The sequence below is a fragment of the Anomaloglossus baeobatrachus genome, chromosome 3 (assembly GCF_048569485.1).
Source record: "Anomaloglossus baeobatrachus isolate aAnoBae1 chromosome 3, aAnoBae1.hap1, whole genome shotgun sequence".
Taxonomy (NCBI): domain Eukaryota; kingdom Metazoa; phylum Chordata; class Amphibia; order Anura; family Aromobatidae; genus Anomaloglossus; species Anomaloglossus baeobatrachus.
This window is the reverse complement of record NC_134355.1, coordinates 697754072-697766238: the sequence shown is the minus strand read 5'-3', so window position 1 is coordinate 697766238 and position 12167 is coordinate 697754072. Positions and strand designations below refer to the sequence as shown.

Below are 12167 nucleotides of genomic sequence, written 5' to 3'. Positions count from 1 at the left end.
TTCCAAGCAGTTGATCCGGGTTCGATTCCCGGCCAACGCATTTGGTGATGCTTTTATTCTGTTTAAGGCTCATGGTTTTCGTTTGTTCTTCACACAATTTAGCAATACTGAAAATTAAAATAACAATAATGAAGAGAAAGTTTCTCTGCTTCTATTCAACTGTCTTACCTTAACTATATGCCGCGTTACAGTTGTTGATAAAAGCTTAGTAGGGTTACTGCGCATTATAAGAAAAATGCCAGGGTGCTTTTTTTGTAACACATTAGCACAGTTTATGAGCAAAAGCACACATTTTCAGTGTGGGGGTAGGCATTGGTGGTATAGTGGCAAGAATAGTTGCTTCCCAAGCAATTGACCCGGGTTTGATTCCCGGCCAATGCAGGCCATATAGGTTTCTTTTTTTGCAACATGTTACTTTTTACTAAAAAGAATAAACAAATATGGTGTTGAGGCAGAAAACGTAAAATTCCCTGTGGGTTTACAAGCGTTGGTGGTATAGTGGTGAGCATAGCTGCATTCCAAGCAGTTGACCCGGGTTCGATTCCCGGTCAACGCATTTGGTGATGCTTTTATTCTGTTTAAGGCTCATGGTTTTCGTTTGTTCTTCACACAATTTAGCAATACTGAAAATTAAAATAACAATAATGAAGAGAAAGTTTCTCTGCTTCTATTCAACTGTCTTACCTTAACTATATGCCGCGTTACAGTTGTTGATAAAAGCTTAGTAGGGTTACTGCGCATTATAAGAAAAATGCCAGGGTGCTGTTTTTGTAACACATTAGCACAGTTTATGAGCAAAAGCACACATTTTCAGTGTGGGGGTAGGCATTGGTGGTATAGTGGCGAGAATAGTTGCTTCCCAAGCAATTGACCCGAGTTCGATTCCCGGCCAATGCAGGCGATATAGGTTTCTTTTTTTGCAACATGTTACTTTTTACTAAAAAGAATGAAAAAATATGGTGCTGAGGCATAAAACGTAAAAAACCGTGTGCGTGTTCAAGCGTTGGTGGTATAGTGGTTAGCATAGCTGCCTTCCAAGCAGTTGACCCGGGTTCGATTCCCGGCCAACGCATTTGGTGATGCTTTTATTCTGTTTAAGGCTCATGGTTTTCGTTTGTTCTTCACACAATTTAGCAATACTGAAAATTAAAATAACAATAATGAAGAGAAAGTTTCTCTGCTTCTATTCAACTGTCTTACCTTAACTATATGCCGCGTTACAGTTGTTGATAAAAGCTTAGTAGGGTTACTGCGCATTATAAGAAAAATGCCAGGGTGCTGTTTTTGTAACACATTAGCACAGTTTATGAGCAAAAGCACACATTTTCAGTGTGGGGGTAGGCATTGGTGGTATAGTGGCAAGAATAGTTGCTTCCCAAGCAATTGACCCGGGTTTGATTCCCGGCCAATGCAGCCCATATAGGTTTCTTTTTTTGCAACATGTTACTTTTTACTAAAAAGAATAAACAAATATGGTGTTGAGGCAGAAAACGTAAAATTCCCTGTGAGTTTACAAGCGTTGGTGGTATAGTGGTGAGCATAGCTGCATTCCAAGCAGTTGACCCGGGTTCGATTCCCGGTCAACGCATTTGGTGATGCTTTTATTCTGTTTAAGGCTCATGGTTTTCGTTTGTTCATCACACAATTTAGCAATACTGAAAATTAAAATAACAATAATGAAGAGAAAGTTTCTCTGCTTCTATTCAACTGTCTTACCTTAACTATATGCTGCGTTACAGTTGTTGATAAAAGCTTAGTAGGGTTACTGCGCATTATAAGAAAAATTCCAGGGTGCTGTTTTTGTAACACATTAGCACAGTTGATGAGCAAAAGCACACATTTTCAGTGTGGGGGTAGGCATTGGTGGTATAGTGGCGAGAATAGTTGCTTCCCAAGCAATTGACCCGGGTTCGATTCCCGGCCAATGCAGGCGATATAGGTTTCTTTTTTTGCAACATGTTACTTTTTACTAAAAAGAATGAAAAAATATGGTGCTAAGGCATAAAACGTAAAAAACCGTGTGCGTGTTTAAGCGTTGGTGGTATAGTGGTGAGCATAGCTGCCGTCCAAGCAGTTGACCCGGGTTCGATTCCCGGCCAACGCATTTGGTCATGCTTTTATTCTGTTTAAGGCTCATGGTTTTCGTTTGTTCTTCACACAATTTAGCAATACTGAAAATTAAAATAACAATAATGAAGAGAAAGTTTCTCTGCTTCTATTCAACTGTCTTACCTTAACTATATGCCGCGTTACAGTTGTTGATAAAAGCTTAGTAGGGTTACTGCGCATTATAAGAAAAATGCCAGGGTGCTGTTTTTGTAACACATTAGCACAGTTTATGAGCAAAAGCACACATTTTCAGTGTGGGGGTAGGCATTGGTGGTATAGTGGCAAGAATAGTTGCTTCCCAAGCAATTGACCCGGGTTTGATTCCCGGCCAATGCAGGCCATATAGGTTTCTTTTTTTGCAACATGTTACTTTTTACTAAAAAGAATAAACAAATATGGTGTTGAGGCAGAAAACGTAAAATTCCCTGTGGGTTTACAAGCGTTGGTGGTATAGTGGTGAGCATAGCTGCATTCCAAGCAGTTGACCTGGGTTCGATTCCCGGCCAACGCATTTGGTGATGCTTTTATTCTGTTTAAGGCTCATGGTTTTCGTTTGTTCTTCACACAATTTAGCAATACTGAAAATTAAAATAACAATAATGAAGAGAAAGTTTCTCTGCTTCTATTCAACTGTCTTACCTTAACTATATGCCGCGTTACAGTTGTTGATAAAAGCTTAGTAGGGTTACTGCGCATTATAAGAAAAATGCCAGGGTGCTGTTTTTGTAACACATTAGCACAGTTGATGAGCAAAAGCACACATTTTCAGTGTGGGGGTAGGCATTGGTGGTATAGTGGCGAGAATAGTTGCTTCCCAAGCAATTGATCCGGGTTCGATTCCCGGCCAATGCAGGCCATATAGGTTTCTTTTTTTGCAACATGTTACTTTTTACTAAAAAGAATGAAAAAATATGGTGCTGAGGCATAAAACGTAAAAAACCGTGTGCGTGTTCAAGCGTTGGTGGTATAGTGGTGAGCATAGCTGCCTTCCAAGCAGTTGACCCGGGTTCAATTCCCGGCCAACGCATTTGGTGATGCTTTTATTCTGTTTAAGGCTCATGGTTTTCGTTTGTTCTTCACACAATTTAGCAATACTGAAAATTAAAATAACAATAATGAAGAGAAAGTTTCTCTGCTTCTATTCAACTGTCTTACCTTAACTATATGCCGCGTTACAGTTGTTGATAAAAGCTTAGTAGGGTTACTGCGCATTATAAGAAAAATGCCAGGGTGCTGTTTTTGTAACACATTAGCACAGTTTATGAGCAAAAGCATACATTTTCAGTGTGGGGGTAGGCATTGGTGGTATAGTGGCAAGAATAGTTGCTTCCCAAGCAATTGACCCGGGTTTGATCCCGGCCAATGCAGGCCATATAGGTTTCTTTTTTTGCAACATGTTACTTTTTACTAAAAAGAATAAACAAATATGGTGTTGAGGCAGAAAATGTAAAATTCCCTGTGAGTTTACAAGCGTTGGTGGTATAGTGGTGAGCATAGCTGCATTCCAAGCAGTTGACCCGGGTTCGATTCCCGGCCAACGCATTTGGTGATGCTTTTATTCTGTTTAAGGCTCATGGTTTTCGTTTGTTCTTCACACAATTTAGCAATACTGAAAATTAAAATAACAATAATGAAGAGAAAGTTTCTCTGCTTCTATTCAACTGTCTTACCTTAACTATATGCCGCGTTACAGTTGTTGATAAAAGCTTAGTAGGGTTACTGCGCATTATAAGAAAAATGCCAGGGTGCTGTTTTTGTAACACATTAGCACAGTTGATGAGCAAAAGCACACATTTTCAGTGTGGGGGTAGGCATTGGTGGTATAGTGGCGAGAATAGTTGCTTCCCAAGCAATTGACCCGGGTTCGATTCCCGGCCAATGCAGGCGATATAGGTTTCTTTTTTTGCAACATGTTACTTTTTACTAAAAAGAATGAAAAAATATGGTGCTGAGGCATAAAACGTAAAAAACCGTGTGCGTATTCAAGCGTTGGTGGTATAGTGGTGAGCATAGCTGCCTTCCAAGCAGTTGACCCGGGTTCGATTCCCGGCCAACGCATTTGGTGATGCTTTTATTCTGTTTAAGGCTCATGGTTTTCGTTTGTTCTTCACACAATTTAGCAATACTGAAAATTAAAATAACAATAATGAAGAGAAAGTTTCTCTGCTTCTATTCAACCGTCTTACCTTAACTATATGCCGCGTTACAGTTGTTGATAAAAGCTTAGTAGGGTTACTGCGCATTATAAGAAAAATGCCAGGGTGCTGTTTTTGTAACACATTAGCACAGTTTATGAGCAAAAGCACACATTTTCAGTGTGGGGGTAGGCATTGGTGGTATAGTGGCAAGAATAGTTGCTTCCCAAGCAATTGACCCGGGTTTGATTCCCGGCCAATGCAGGCCATATAGGTTTCTTTTTTTGCAACATGTTACTTTTTACTAAAAAGAATAAACAAATATGGTGTTGAGGCAGAAAACGTAAAATTCCCTGTGGGTTTACAAGCGTTGGTGGTATAGTGGTGAGCATAGCTGCATTCCAAGCAGTTGACCCGGGTTAGATTCCCGGTCAACGCATTTGGTGATGCTTTTATTCTGTTTAAGGCTCATGGTTTTCGTTTGTTCTTCACACAATTTAGCAATACTGAAAATTAAAATAACAATAATGAAGAGAAAGTTTCTCTGCTTCTATTCAACTGTCTTACCTTAACTATATGCCGCGTTACAGTTGTTGATAAAAGCTTAGTAGGGTTACTGCGCATTATAAGAAAAATGCCAGGGTGCTGTTTTTGTAACACATTAGCACAGTTGATGAGCAAAAGCACACATTTTCAGTGTGGGGGTAGGCATTGGTGGTATAGTGGCGAGAATAGTTGCTTCCCAAGCAATTGATCCGGGTTCGATTCCCGGCCAATGCAGGCCATATAGGTTTCTTTTTTTGCAACATGTTACTTTTTACTAAAAAGAATGAAAAAATATGGTGCTGAGGCATAAAACGTAAAAAACCGTGTGCGTGTTCAAGCGTTGGTGGTATAGTGGTGAGCATAGCTGCCTTCCAAGCAGTTGACCCGGGTTCAATTCCCGGCCAACGCATTTGGTGATGCTTTTATTCTGTTTAAGGCTCATGGTTTTCGTTTGTTCTTCACACAATTTAGCAATACTGAAAATTAAAATAACAATAATGAAGAGAAAGTTTCTCTGCTTCTATTCAACTGTCTTACCTTAACTATATGCCGCGTTACAGTTGTTGATAAAAGCTTAGTAGGGTTACTGCGCATTATAAGAAAAATGCCAGGGTGCTGTTTTTGTAACACATTAGCACAGTTTATGAGCAAAAGCATACATTTTCAGTGTGGGGGTAGGCATTGGTGGTATAGTGGCAAGAATAGTTGCTTCCCAAGCAATTGACCCGGGTTTGATCCCGGCCAATGCAGGCCATATAGGTTTCTTTTTTTGCAACATGTTACTTTTTACTAAAAAGAATAAACAAATATGGTGTTGAGGCAGAAAATGTAAAATTCCCTGTGAGTTTACAAGCGTTGGTGGTATAGTGGTGAGCATAGCTGCATTCCAAGCAGTTGACCCGGGTTCGATTCCCGGCCAACGCATTTGGTGATGCTTTTATTCTGTTTAAGGCTCATGGTTTTCGTTTGTTCTTCACACAATTTAGCAATACTGAAAATTAAAATAACAATAATGAAGAGAAAGTTTCTCTGCTTCTATTCAACTGTCTTACCTTAACTATATGCCGCGTTACAGTTGTTGATAAAAGCTTAGTAGGGTTACTGCGCATTATAAGAAAAATGCCAGGGTGCTGTTTTTGTAACACATTAGCACAGTTGATGAGCAAAAGCACACATTTTCAGTGTGGGGGTAGGCATTGGTGGTATAGTGGCGAGAATAGTTGCTTCTCAAGCAATTGACCCGGGTTCGATTCCCGGCCAATGCAGGCGATATAGGTTTCTTTTTTTGCAACATGTTACTTTTTACTAAAAAGAATGAAAAAATATGGTGCTGAGGCATAAAACGTAAAAAACCGTGTGCGTATTCAAGCGTTGGTGGTATAGTGGTGAGCATAGCTGCCTTCCAAGCAGTTGACCCGGGTTCGATTCCCGGCCAACGCATTTGGTGATGCTTTTATTCTGTTTAAGGCTCATGGTTTTCGTTTGTTCTTCACACAATTTAGCAATACTGAAAATTAAAATAACAATAATGAAGAGAAAGTTTCTCTGCTTCTATTCAACCGTCTTACCTTAACTATATGCCGCGTTACAGTTGTTGATAAAAGCTTAGTAGGGTTACTGCGCATTATAAGAAAAATGCCAGGGTGCTGTTTTTGTAACACATTAGCACAGTTTATGAGCAAAAGCACACATTTTCAGTGTGGGGGTAGGCATTGGTGGTATAGTGGCAAGAATAGTTGCTTCCCAAGCAATTGACCCGGGTTTGATTCCCGGCCAATGCAGGCCATATAGGTTTCTTTTTTTGCAACATGTTACTTTTTACTAAAAAGAATAAACAAATATGGTGTTGAGGCAGAAAACGTAAAATTCCCTGTGGGTTTACAAGCGTTGGTGGTATAGTGGTGAGCATAGCTGCATTCCAAGCAGTTGACCCGGGTTAGATTCCCGGTCAACGCATTTGGTGATGCTTTTATTCTGTTTAAGGCTCATGGTTTTCGTTTGTTCTTCACACAATTTAGCAATACTGAAAATTAAAATAACAATAATGAAGAGAAAGTTTCTCTGCTTCTATTCAACTGTCTTACCTTAACTATATGCCGCGTTACAGTTGTTGATAAAAGCTTAGTAGGGTTACTGCGCATTATAAGAAAAATGCCAGGGTGCTGTTTTTGTAACACATTAGCACAGTTGATGAGCAAAAGCACACATTTTCAGTGTGGGGGTAGGCATTGGTGGTATAGTGGCGAGAATAGTTGCTTCCCAAGCAATTGACCCGGGTTCGATTCCCGGCCAATGCAGGCGATATAGGTTTCTTTTTTTGCAACATGTTACTTTTTACTAAAAAGAATGAAAAAATATGGTGCTGAGGCATAAAACGTAAGAAACCGTGTGCGTGTTCAAGCGTTGGTGGTATAGTGGTGAGCATAGCTGCCTTCCAAGCAGTTGACCCGGGTTCGATTCCCGGCCAACGCATTTGGTGATGCTTTTATTCTGTTTAAGGCTCATGGTTTTCGTTTGTTCTTCACACAATTTAGCAATACTGAAAATTAAAATAACAATAATGAAGAGAAAGTTTCTCTGCTTCTATTCAACTGTCTTACCTTAACTATATGCCGCGTTACAGTTGTTGATAAAAGCTTAGTAGGGTTACTGCGCATTATAAGAAAAATGCCAGGGTGCTGTTTTTGTAACACATTAGCACAGTTTATGAGCAAAAGCACACATTTTCAGTGTGGGGGTAGGCATTGGTGGTATAGTGGCAAGAATAGTTGCTTCCCAAGCAATTGACCCGGGTTTGATTCCCGGCCAATGCAGGCCATATAGGTTTCTTTTTTTGCAACATGTTACTTTTTACTAAAAAGAATAAACAAATATGGTGTTGAGGCAGAAAACGTAAAATTCCCTGTGGGTTTACAAGCGTTGGTGGTATAGTGGTGAGCATAGCTGCATTCCAAGCAGTTGACCCGGGTTAGATTCCCGGTCAACGCATTTGGTGATGCTTTTATTCTGTTTAAGGCTCATGGTTTTCGTTTGTTCTTCACACAATTTAGCAATACTGAAAATTAAAATAACAATAATGAAGAGAAAGTTTCTCTGCTTCTATTCAACTGTCTTACCTTAACTATATGCCGCGTTACAGTTGTTGATAAAAGCTTAGTAGGGTTACTGCGCATTATAAGAAAAATGCCAGGGTGCTGTTTTTATAACACATTAGCACAGTTTATGAGCAAAAGCACACATTTTCAGTGTGGGGGTAGGCATTGGTGGTATAGTGGCGAGAATAGTTGCTTCCCAAGCAATTGACCCGGGTTCGATTCCCGGCCAATGCAGGCGATATAGGTTTCTTTTTTTGCAACATGTTACTTTTTACTAAAAAGAATGAAAAAATATGGTGCTGAGGCATAAAACGTAAAAAACCATGTGCGTGTTCAAGCGTTGGTGGTATAGTGGTGAGCATAGCTGCCTTCCAAGCAGTTGACCCGGGTTCGATTCCCGGCCAACGCATTTGGTGATGCTTTTATTCTGTTTAAGGCTCATGGTTTTCGTTTGTTCTTCACACAATTTAGCAATACTGAAAATTAAAATAACAATAATGAAGAGAAAGTTTCTCTGCTTCTTTTCAACTGTCTTACCTTAACTATATGCCGCGTTACAGTTGTTGATAAAAGCTTAGTAGGGTTACTGCGCATTATAAGAAAAATGCCAGGGTGCTGTTTTTGTAACACATTAGCACAGTTTATGAGCAAAAGCACACATTTTCAGTGTGGGGGTAGGCATTGGTGGTATAGTGGCAAGAATAGTTGCTTCCCAAGCAATTGACCCGGGTTTGATTCCCGGCCAATGCAGGCCATATAGGTTTCTTTTTTTGCAACATGTTACTTTTTACTAAAAAGAATGAAAAAATATGGTGCTGAGGCATAAAACGTAAAAAACCATGTGCGTGTTCAAGCGTTGGTGGTATAGTGGTGAGCATAGCTGCCTTCCAAGCAGTTGACCCGGGTTCGATTCCCGGCCAACGCATTTGGTGATGCTTTTATTCTGTTTAAGGCTCATGGTTTTCGTTTGTTCTTCACACAATTTAGCAATACTGAAAATTAAAATAACAATAATGAAGAGAAAGTTTCTCTGCTTCTATTCAACTGTCTTACCTTAACTATATGCCGCGTTACAGTTGTTGATAAAAGCTTAGTAGGGTTACTGCGCATTATAAGAAAAATGCCAGGGTGCTGTTTTTGTAACACATTAGCACAGTGTATGAGCAAAAGCACACATTTTCAGTGTGGGGGTAGGCATTGGTGGTATAGTGGCAAGAATAGTTGCTTCCCAAGCAATTGACCCGGGTTTGATTCCCGGCCAATGCAGGCCATATAGGTTTCTTTTTTTGCAACATGTTACTTTTTACTAAAAAGAATAAACAAATATGGTGTTGAGGCAGAAAACGTAAAATTCCCTGTGGGTTTACAAGCGTTGGTGGTATAGTGGTGAGCATAGCTGCATTCCAAGCAGTTGACCCGGGTTCGATTCCCGGCCAATGCAGGCCATATAGGTTTCTTTTTTTGCAACATGTTACTTTTTACTAAAAAGAATGAAAAAATATGGTGCTGAGGCATAAAACGTAAAAAACCGTGTGCGTGTTCAAGCGTTGGTGGTATAGTGGTGAGCATAGCTGCCTTCCAAGCAGTTGACCCGGGTTCGATTCCCGGCCAATGCATTTGGTGATGCTTTTATTCTGTTTAAGGCTCATGGTTTTCGTTTGTTCTTCACACAATTTAGCAATACTGAAAATTAAAATAACAATAATGAAGAGAAAGTTTCTCTGCTTCTATTCAACTGTCTTACCTTAACTATATGCCGCGTTACAGTTGTTGATAAAAGCTTAGTAGGGTTACTGCGCATTATAAGAAAAATGCCAGGGTGCTGTTTTTGTAACACATTAGCACAGTTTATGAGCAAAAGCACACATTTTCAGTGTGGGGGTAGGCATTGGTGGTATAGTGGCAAGAATAGTTGCTTCCCAAGCAATTGACCCGGGTTTGATTCCCGGCCAATGCAGGCCATATAGGTTTCTTTTTTTGCAACATGTTACTTTTTACTAAAAAGAATAAACAAATATGGTGTTGAGGCAGAAAACGTAAAATTCCCTGTGGGTTTACAAGCGTTGGTGGTATAGTGGTGAGCATAGCTGCATTCCAAGCAGTTGACCCGGGTTCGATTCCCGGCCAACGCATTTGGTGATGCTTTTATTCTGTTTAAGGCTCATGGTTTTCGTTTGTTCTTCACACAATTTAGCAATACTGAAAATTAAAATAACAATAATGAAGAGAAAGTTTCTCTGCTTCTTTTCAACTGTCTTACCTTAACTATATGCCGCGTTACAGTTGTTGATAAAAGCTTAGTAGGGTTACTGCGCATTATAAGAAAAATGCCAGGGTGCTGTTTTTGTAACACATTAGCACAGTTTATGAGCAAAAGCACACATTTTCAGTGTGGGGGTAGGCATTGGTGGTATAGTGGCAAGAATAGTTGCTTCCCAAGCAATTGACCCGGGTTTGATTCCCGGCCAATGCAGGCCATATAGGTTTCTTTTTTGCAACATGTTACTTTTTACTAAAAAGAATGAAAAAATATGGTGCTGAGGCATAAAACGTAAAAAACCGGTGTGCGTGTTCAAGCGTTGGTGGTATAGTGGTGAGCATAGCTGCTTTCCAAGCAGTTGACCCGGGTTCGATTCCCGGCCAACGCATTTGGTGATGCTTTTATTCTGTTTAAGGCTCATGGTTTTCGTTTGTTCTTCACACAATTTAGCAATACTGAAAATTAAAATAACAATAATGAAGAGAAAGTTTCTCTGCTTCTATTCAACTGTCTTACCTTAACTATATGCCGCGTTACAGTTGTTGATAAAAGCTTAGTAGGGTTACTGCGCATTATAAGAAAAATGCCAGGGTGCTGTTTTTGTAACACATTAGCACAGTTTATGAGCAAAAGCACACATTTTCAGTGTGGGGGTAGGCATTGGTGGTATAGTGGCAAGAATAGTTGCTTCCCAAGCAATTGACCCGGGTTTGATTCCCGGCCAATGCAGGCCATATAGGTTTCTTTTTTTGCAACATGTTACTTTTTACTAAAAAGAATAAACAAATATGGTGTTGAGGCAGAAAACGTAAAATTCCCTGTGGGTTTACAAGCGTTGGTGGTATAGTGGTGAGCATAGCTGCATTCCAAGCAGTTGACCCGGGTTCGATTCCCGGCCAACGCATTTGGTGATGCTTTTATTCTGTTTAAGGCTCATGGTTTTCGTTTGTTCTTCACACAATTTAGCAATACTGAAAATTAAAATAACAATAATGAAGAGAAAGTTTCTCTGCTTCTATTCAACTGTCTTACCTTAACTATATGCCGCGTTACAGTTGTTGATAAAAGCTTAGTAGGGTTACTGCGCATTATAAGAAAAATGCCAGGGTGCTGTTTTTGTAACACATTAGCACAGTTGATGAGCAAAAGCACACATTTTCAGTGTGGGGGTAGGCATTGGTGGTATAGTGGCGAGAATAGTTGCTTCCCAAGCAATTGACCCGGGTTCGATTCCCGGCCAATGCAGGCGATATAGGTTTCTTTTTTTGCAACATGTTACTTTTTACTAAAAAGAATGAAAAAATATGGTGCTGAGGCATAAAACGTAAAAAAACGTGTGCGTGTTCAAGCGTTGGTGGTATAGTGGTGAGCATAGCTGCCTTCCAAGCAGTTGATCCGGGTTCGATTCCCGGCCAACGCATTTGGTGATGCTTTTATTCTGTTTAAGGCTCATGGTTTTCGTTTGTTCTTCACACAATTTAGCAATACTGAAAATTAAAATAACAATAATGAAGAGAAAGTTTCTCTGCTTCTATTCAACTGTCTTACCTTAACTATATGCCGCGTTACAGTTGTTGATAAAAGCTTAGTAGGGTTACTGCGCATTATAAGAAAAATGCCAGGGTGCTTTTTTTGTAACACATTAGCACAGTTTATGAGCAAAAGCACACATTTTCAGTGTGGGGGTAGGCATTGGTGGTATAGTGGCAAGAATAGTTGCTTCCCAAGCAATTGACCCGGGTTTGATTCCCGGCCAATGCAGGCCATATAGGTTTCTTTTTTTGCAACATGTTACTTTTTACTAAAAAGAATAAACAAATATGGTGGTGTTGAGGCAGAAAACGTAAAATTCCCTGTGGGTTTACAAGCGTTGGTGGTATAGTGGTGAGCATAGCTGCATTCCAAGCAGTTGACCCGGGTTCGATTCCCGGTCAACGCATTTGGTGATGCTTTTATTCTGTTTAAGGCTCATGGTTTCGTTTGTTCTTCACACAATTTAGCAATACTGAAAATTAAAATAAC

At 39.9% G+C, this 12167-nt stretch overlaps 29 non-coding genes across 29 annotated transcripts; all 29 read left to right on the top strand.

Annotated features, from left to right (window-relative positions):
• The first annotated feature begins 309 nt into the window (after positions 1-309).
• On the top strand, positions 310-381 carry TRNAG-CCC (transfer RNA glycine (anticodon CCC)). Its single transcript has one exon. It is a non-coding gene; the product is annotated as a tRNA-Gly (tRNA).
• A 444-nt stretch (positions 382-825) lies between these two features.
• TRNAG-CCC (transfer RNA glycine (anticodon CCC)) lies at positions 826-897 on the top strand. Its single transcript has one exon. It is a non-coding gene; the product is annotated as a tRNA-Gly (tRNA).
• Positions 898-1000: 103 nt separating this feature from the next.
• Positions 1001-1072, top strand: TRNAG-UCC (transfer RNA glycine (anticodon UCC)). The gene has a single exon. It is a non-coding gene; the product is annotated as a tRNA-Gly (tRNA).
• A 269-nt stretch (positions 1073-1341) lies between these two features.
• On the top strand, positions 1342-1413 carry TRNAG-CCC (transfer RNA glycine (anticodon CCC)). The gene has a single exon. It is a non-coding gene; the product is annotated as a tRNA-Gly (tRNA).
• Positions 1414-1857: 444 nt separating this feature from the next.
• TRNAG-CCC (transfer RNA glycine (anticodon CCC)) lies at positions 1858-1929 on the top strand. Its single transcript has one exon. It is a non-coding gene; the product is annotated as a tRNA-Gly (tRNA).
• A 444-nt stretch (positions 1930-2373) lies between these two features.
• TRNAG-CCC (transfer RNA glycine (anticodon CCC)) lies at positions 2374-2445 on the top strand. The gene has a single exon. It is a non-coding gene; the product is annotated as a tRNA-Gly (tRNA).
• A 444-nt stretch (positions 2446-2889) lies between these two features.
• Positions 2890-2961, top strand: TRNAG-CCC (transfer RNA glycine (anticodon CCC)). The gene has a single exon. It is a non-coding gene; the product is annotated as a tRNA-Gly (tRNA).
• A 103-nt stretch (positions 2962-3064) lies between these two features.
• Positions 3065-3136, top strand: TRNAG-UCC (transfer RNA glycine (anticodon UCC)). Its single transcript has one exon. It is a non-coding gene; the product is annotated as a tRNA-Gly (tRNA).
• Positions 3137-3920: 784 nt separating this feature from the next.
• TRNAG-CCC (transfer RNA glycine (anticodon CCC)) lies at positions 3921-3992 on the top strand. Its single transcript has one exon. It is a non-coding gene; the product is annotated as a tRNA-Gly (tRNA).
• A 103-nt stretch (positions 3993-4095) lies between these two features.
• Positions 4096-4167, top strand: TRNAG-UCC (transfer RNA glycine (anticodon UCC)). Its single transcript has one exon. It is a non-coding gene; the product is annotated as a tRNA-Gly (tRNA).
• A 269-nt stretch (positions 4168-4436) lies between these two features.
• Positions 4437-4508, top strand: TRNAG-CCC (transfer RNA glycine (anticodon CCC)). Its single transcript has one exon. It is a non-coding gene; the product is annotated as a tRNA-Gly (tRNA).
• Positions 4509-4952: 444 nt separating this feature from the next.
• On the top strand, positions 4953-5024 carry TRNAG-CCC (transfer RNA glycine (anticodon CCC)). The gene has a single exon. It is a non-coding gene; the product is annotated as a tRNA-Gly (tRNA).
• A 103-nt stretch (positions 5025-5127) lies between these two features.
• TRNAG-UCC (transfer RNA glycine (anticodon UCC)) lies at positions 5128-5199 on the top strand. The gene has a single exon. It is a non-coding gene; the product is annotated as a tRNA-Gly (tRNA).
• Positions 5200-6158: 959 nt separating this feature from the next.
• On the top strand, positions 6159-6230 carry TRNAG-UCC (transfer RNA glycine (anticodon UCC)). The gene has a single exon. It is a non-coding gene; the product is annotated as a tRNA-Gly (tRNA).
• A 269-nt stretch (positions 6231-6499) lies between these two features.
• On the top strand, positions 6500-6571 carry TRNAG-CCC (transfer RNA glycine (anticodon CCC)). The gene has a single exon. It is a non-coding gene; the product is annotated as a tRNA-Gly (tRNA).
• A 444-nt stretch (positions 6572-7015) lies between these two features.
• Positions 7016-7087, top strand: TRNAG-CCC (transfer RNA glycine (anticodon CCC)). Its single transcript has one exon. It is a non-coding gene; the product is annotated as a tRNA-Gly (tRNA).
• Positions 7088-7190: 103 nt separating this feature from the next.
• On the top strand, positions 7191-7262 carry TRNAG-UCC (transfer RNA glycine (anticodon UCC)). Its single transcript has one exon. It is a non-coding gene; the product is annotated as a tRNA-Gly (tRNA).
• Positions 7263-7531: 269 nt separating this feature from the next.
• TRNAG-CCC (transfer RNA glycine (anticodon CCC)) lies at positions 7532-7603 on the top strand. The gene has a single exon. It is a non-coding gene; the product is annotated as a tRNA-Gly (tRNA).
• Positions 7604-8047: 444 nt separating this feature from the next.
• On the top strand, positions 8048-8119 carry TRNAG-CCC (transfer RNA glycine (anticodon CCC)). The gene has a single exon. It is a non-coding gene; the product is annotated as a tRNA-Gly (tRNA).
• Positions 8120-8222: 103 nt separating this feature from the next.
• On the top strand, positions 8223-8294 carry TRNAG-UCC (transfer RNA glycine (anticodon UCC)). The gene has a single exon. It is a non-coding gene; the product is annotated as a tRNA-Gly (tRNA).
• A 269-nt stretch (positions 8295-8563) lies between these two features.
• On the top strand, positions 8564-8635 carry TRNAG-CCC (transfer RNA glycine (anticodon CCC)). The gene has a single exon. It is a non-coding gene; the product is annotated as a tRNA-Gly (tRNA).
• A 103-nt stretch (positions 8636-8738) lies between these two features.
• TRNAG-UCC (transfer RNA glycine (anticodon UCC)) lies at positions 8739-8810 on the top strand. The gene has a single exon. It is a non-coding gene; the product is annotated as a tRNA-Gly (tRNA).
• A 269-nt stretch (positions 8811-9079) lies between these two features.
• On the top strand, positions 9080-9151 carry TRNAG-CCC (transfer RNA glycine (anticodon CCC)). Its single transcript has one exon. It is a non-coding gene; the product is annotated as a tRNA-Gly (tRNA).
• A 278-nt stretch (positions 9152-9429) lies between these two features.
• Positions 9430-9501, top strand: TRNAG-UCC (transfer RNA glycine (anticodon UCC)). Its single transcript has one exon. It is a non-coding gene; the product is annotated as a tRNA-Gly (tRNA).
• A 269-nt stretch (positions 9502-9770) lies between these two features.
• On the top strand, positions 9771-9842 carry TRNAG-CCC (transfer RNA glycine (anticodon CCC)). The gene has a single exon. It is a non-coding gene; the product is annotated as a tRNA-Gly (tRNA).
• Positions 9843-10286: 444 nt separating this feature from the next.
• Positions 10287-10358, top strand: TRNAG-CCC (transfer RNA glycine (anticodon CCC)). The gene has a single exon. It is a non-coding gene; the product is annotated as a tRNA-Gly (tRNA).
• Positions 10359-10802: 444 nt separating this feature from the next.
• TRNAG-CCC (transfer RNA glycine (anticodon CCC)) lies at positions 10803-10874 on the top strand. The gene has a single exon. It is a non-coding gene; the product is annotated as a tRNA-Gly (tRNA).
• Positions 10875-11318: 444 nt separating this feature from the next.
• On the top strand, positions 11319-11390 carry TRNAG-CCC (transfer RNA glycine (anticodon CCC)). Its single transcript has one exon. It is a non-coding gene; the product is annotated as a tRNA-Gly (tRNA).
• Positions 11391-11834: 444 nt separating this feature from the next.
• On the top strand, positions 11835-11906 carry TRNAG-CCC (transfer RNA glycine (anticodon CCC)). Its single transcript has one exon. It is a non-coding gene; the product is annotated as a tRNA-Gly (tRNA).
• The last annotated feature ends 261 nt before the right edge of the window (positions 11907-12167 follow it).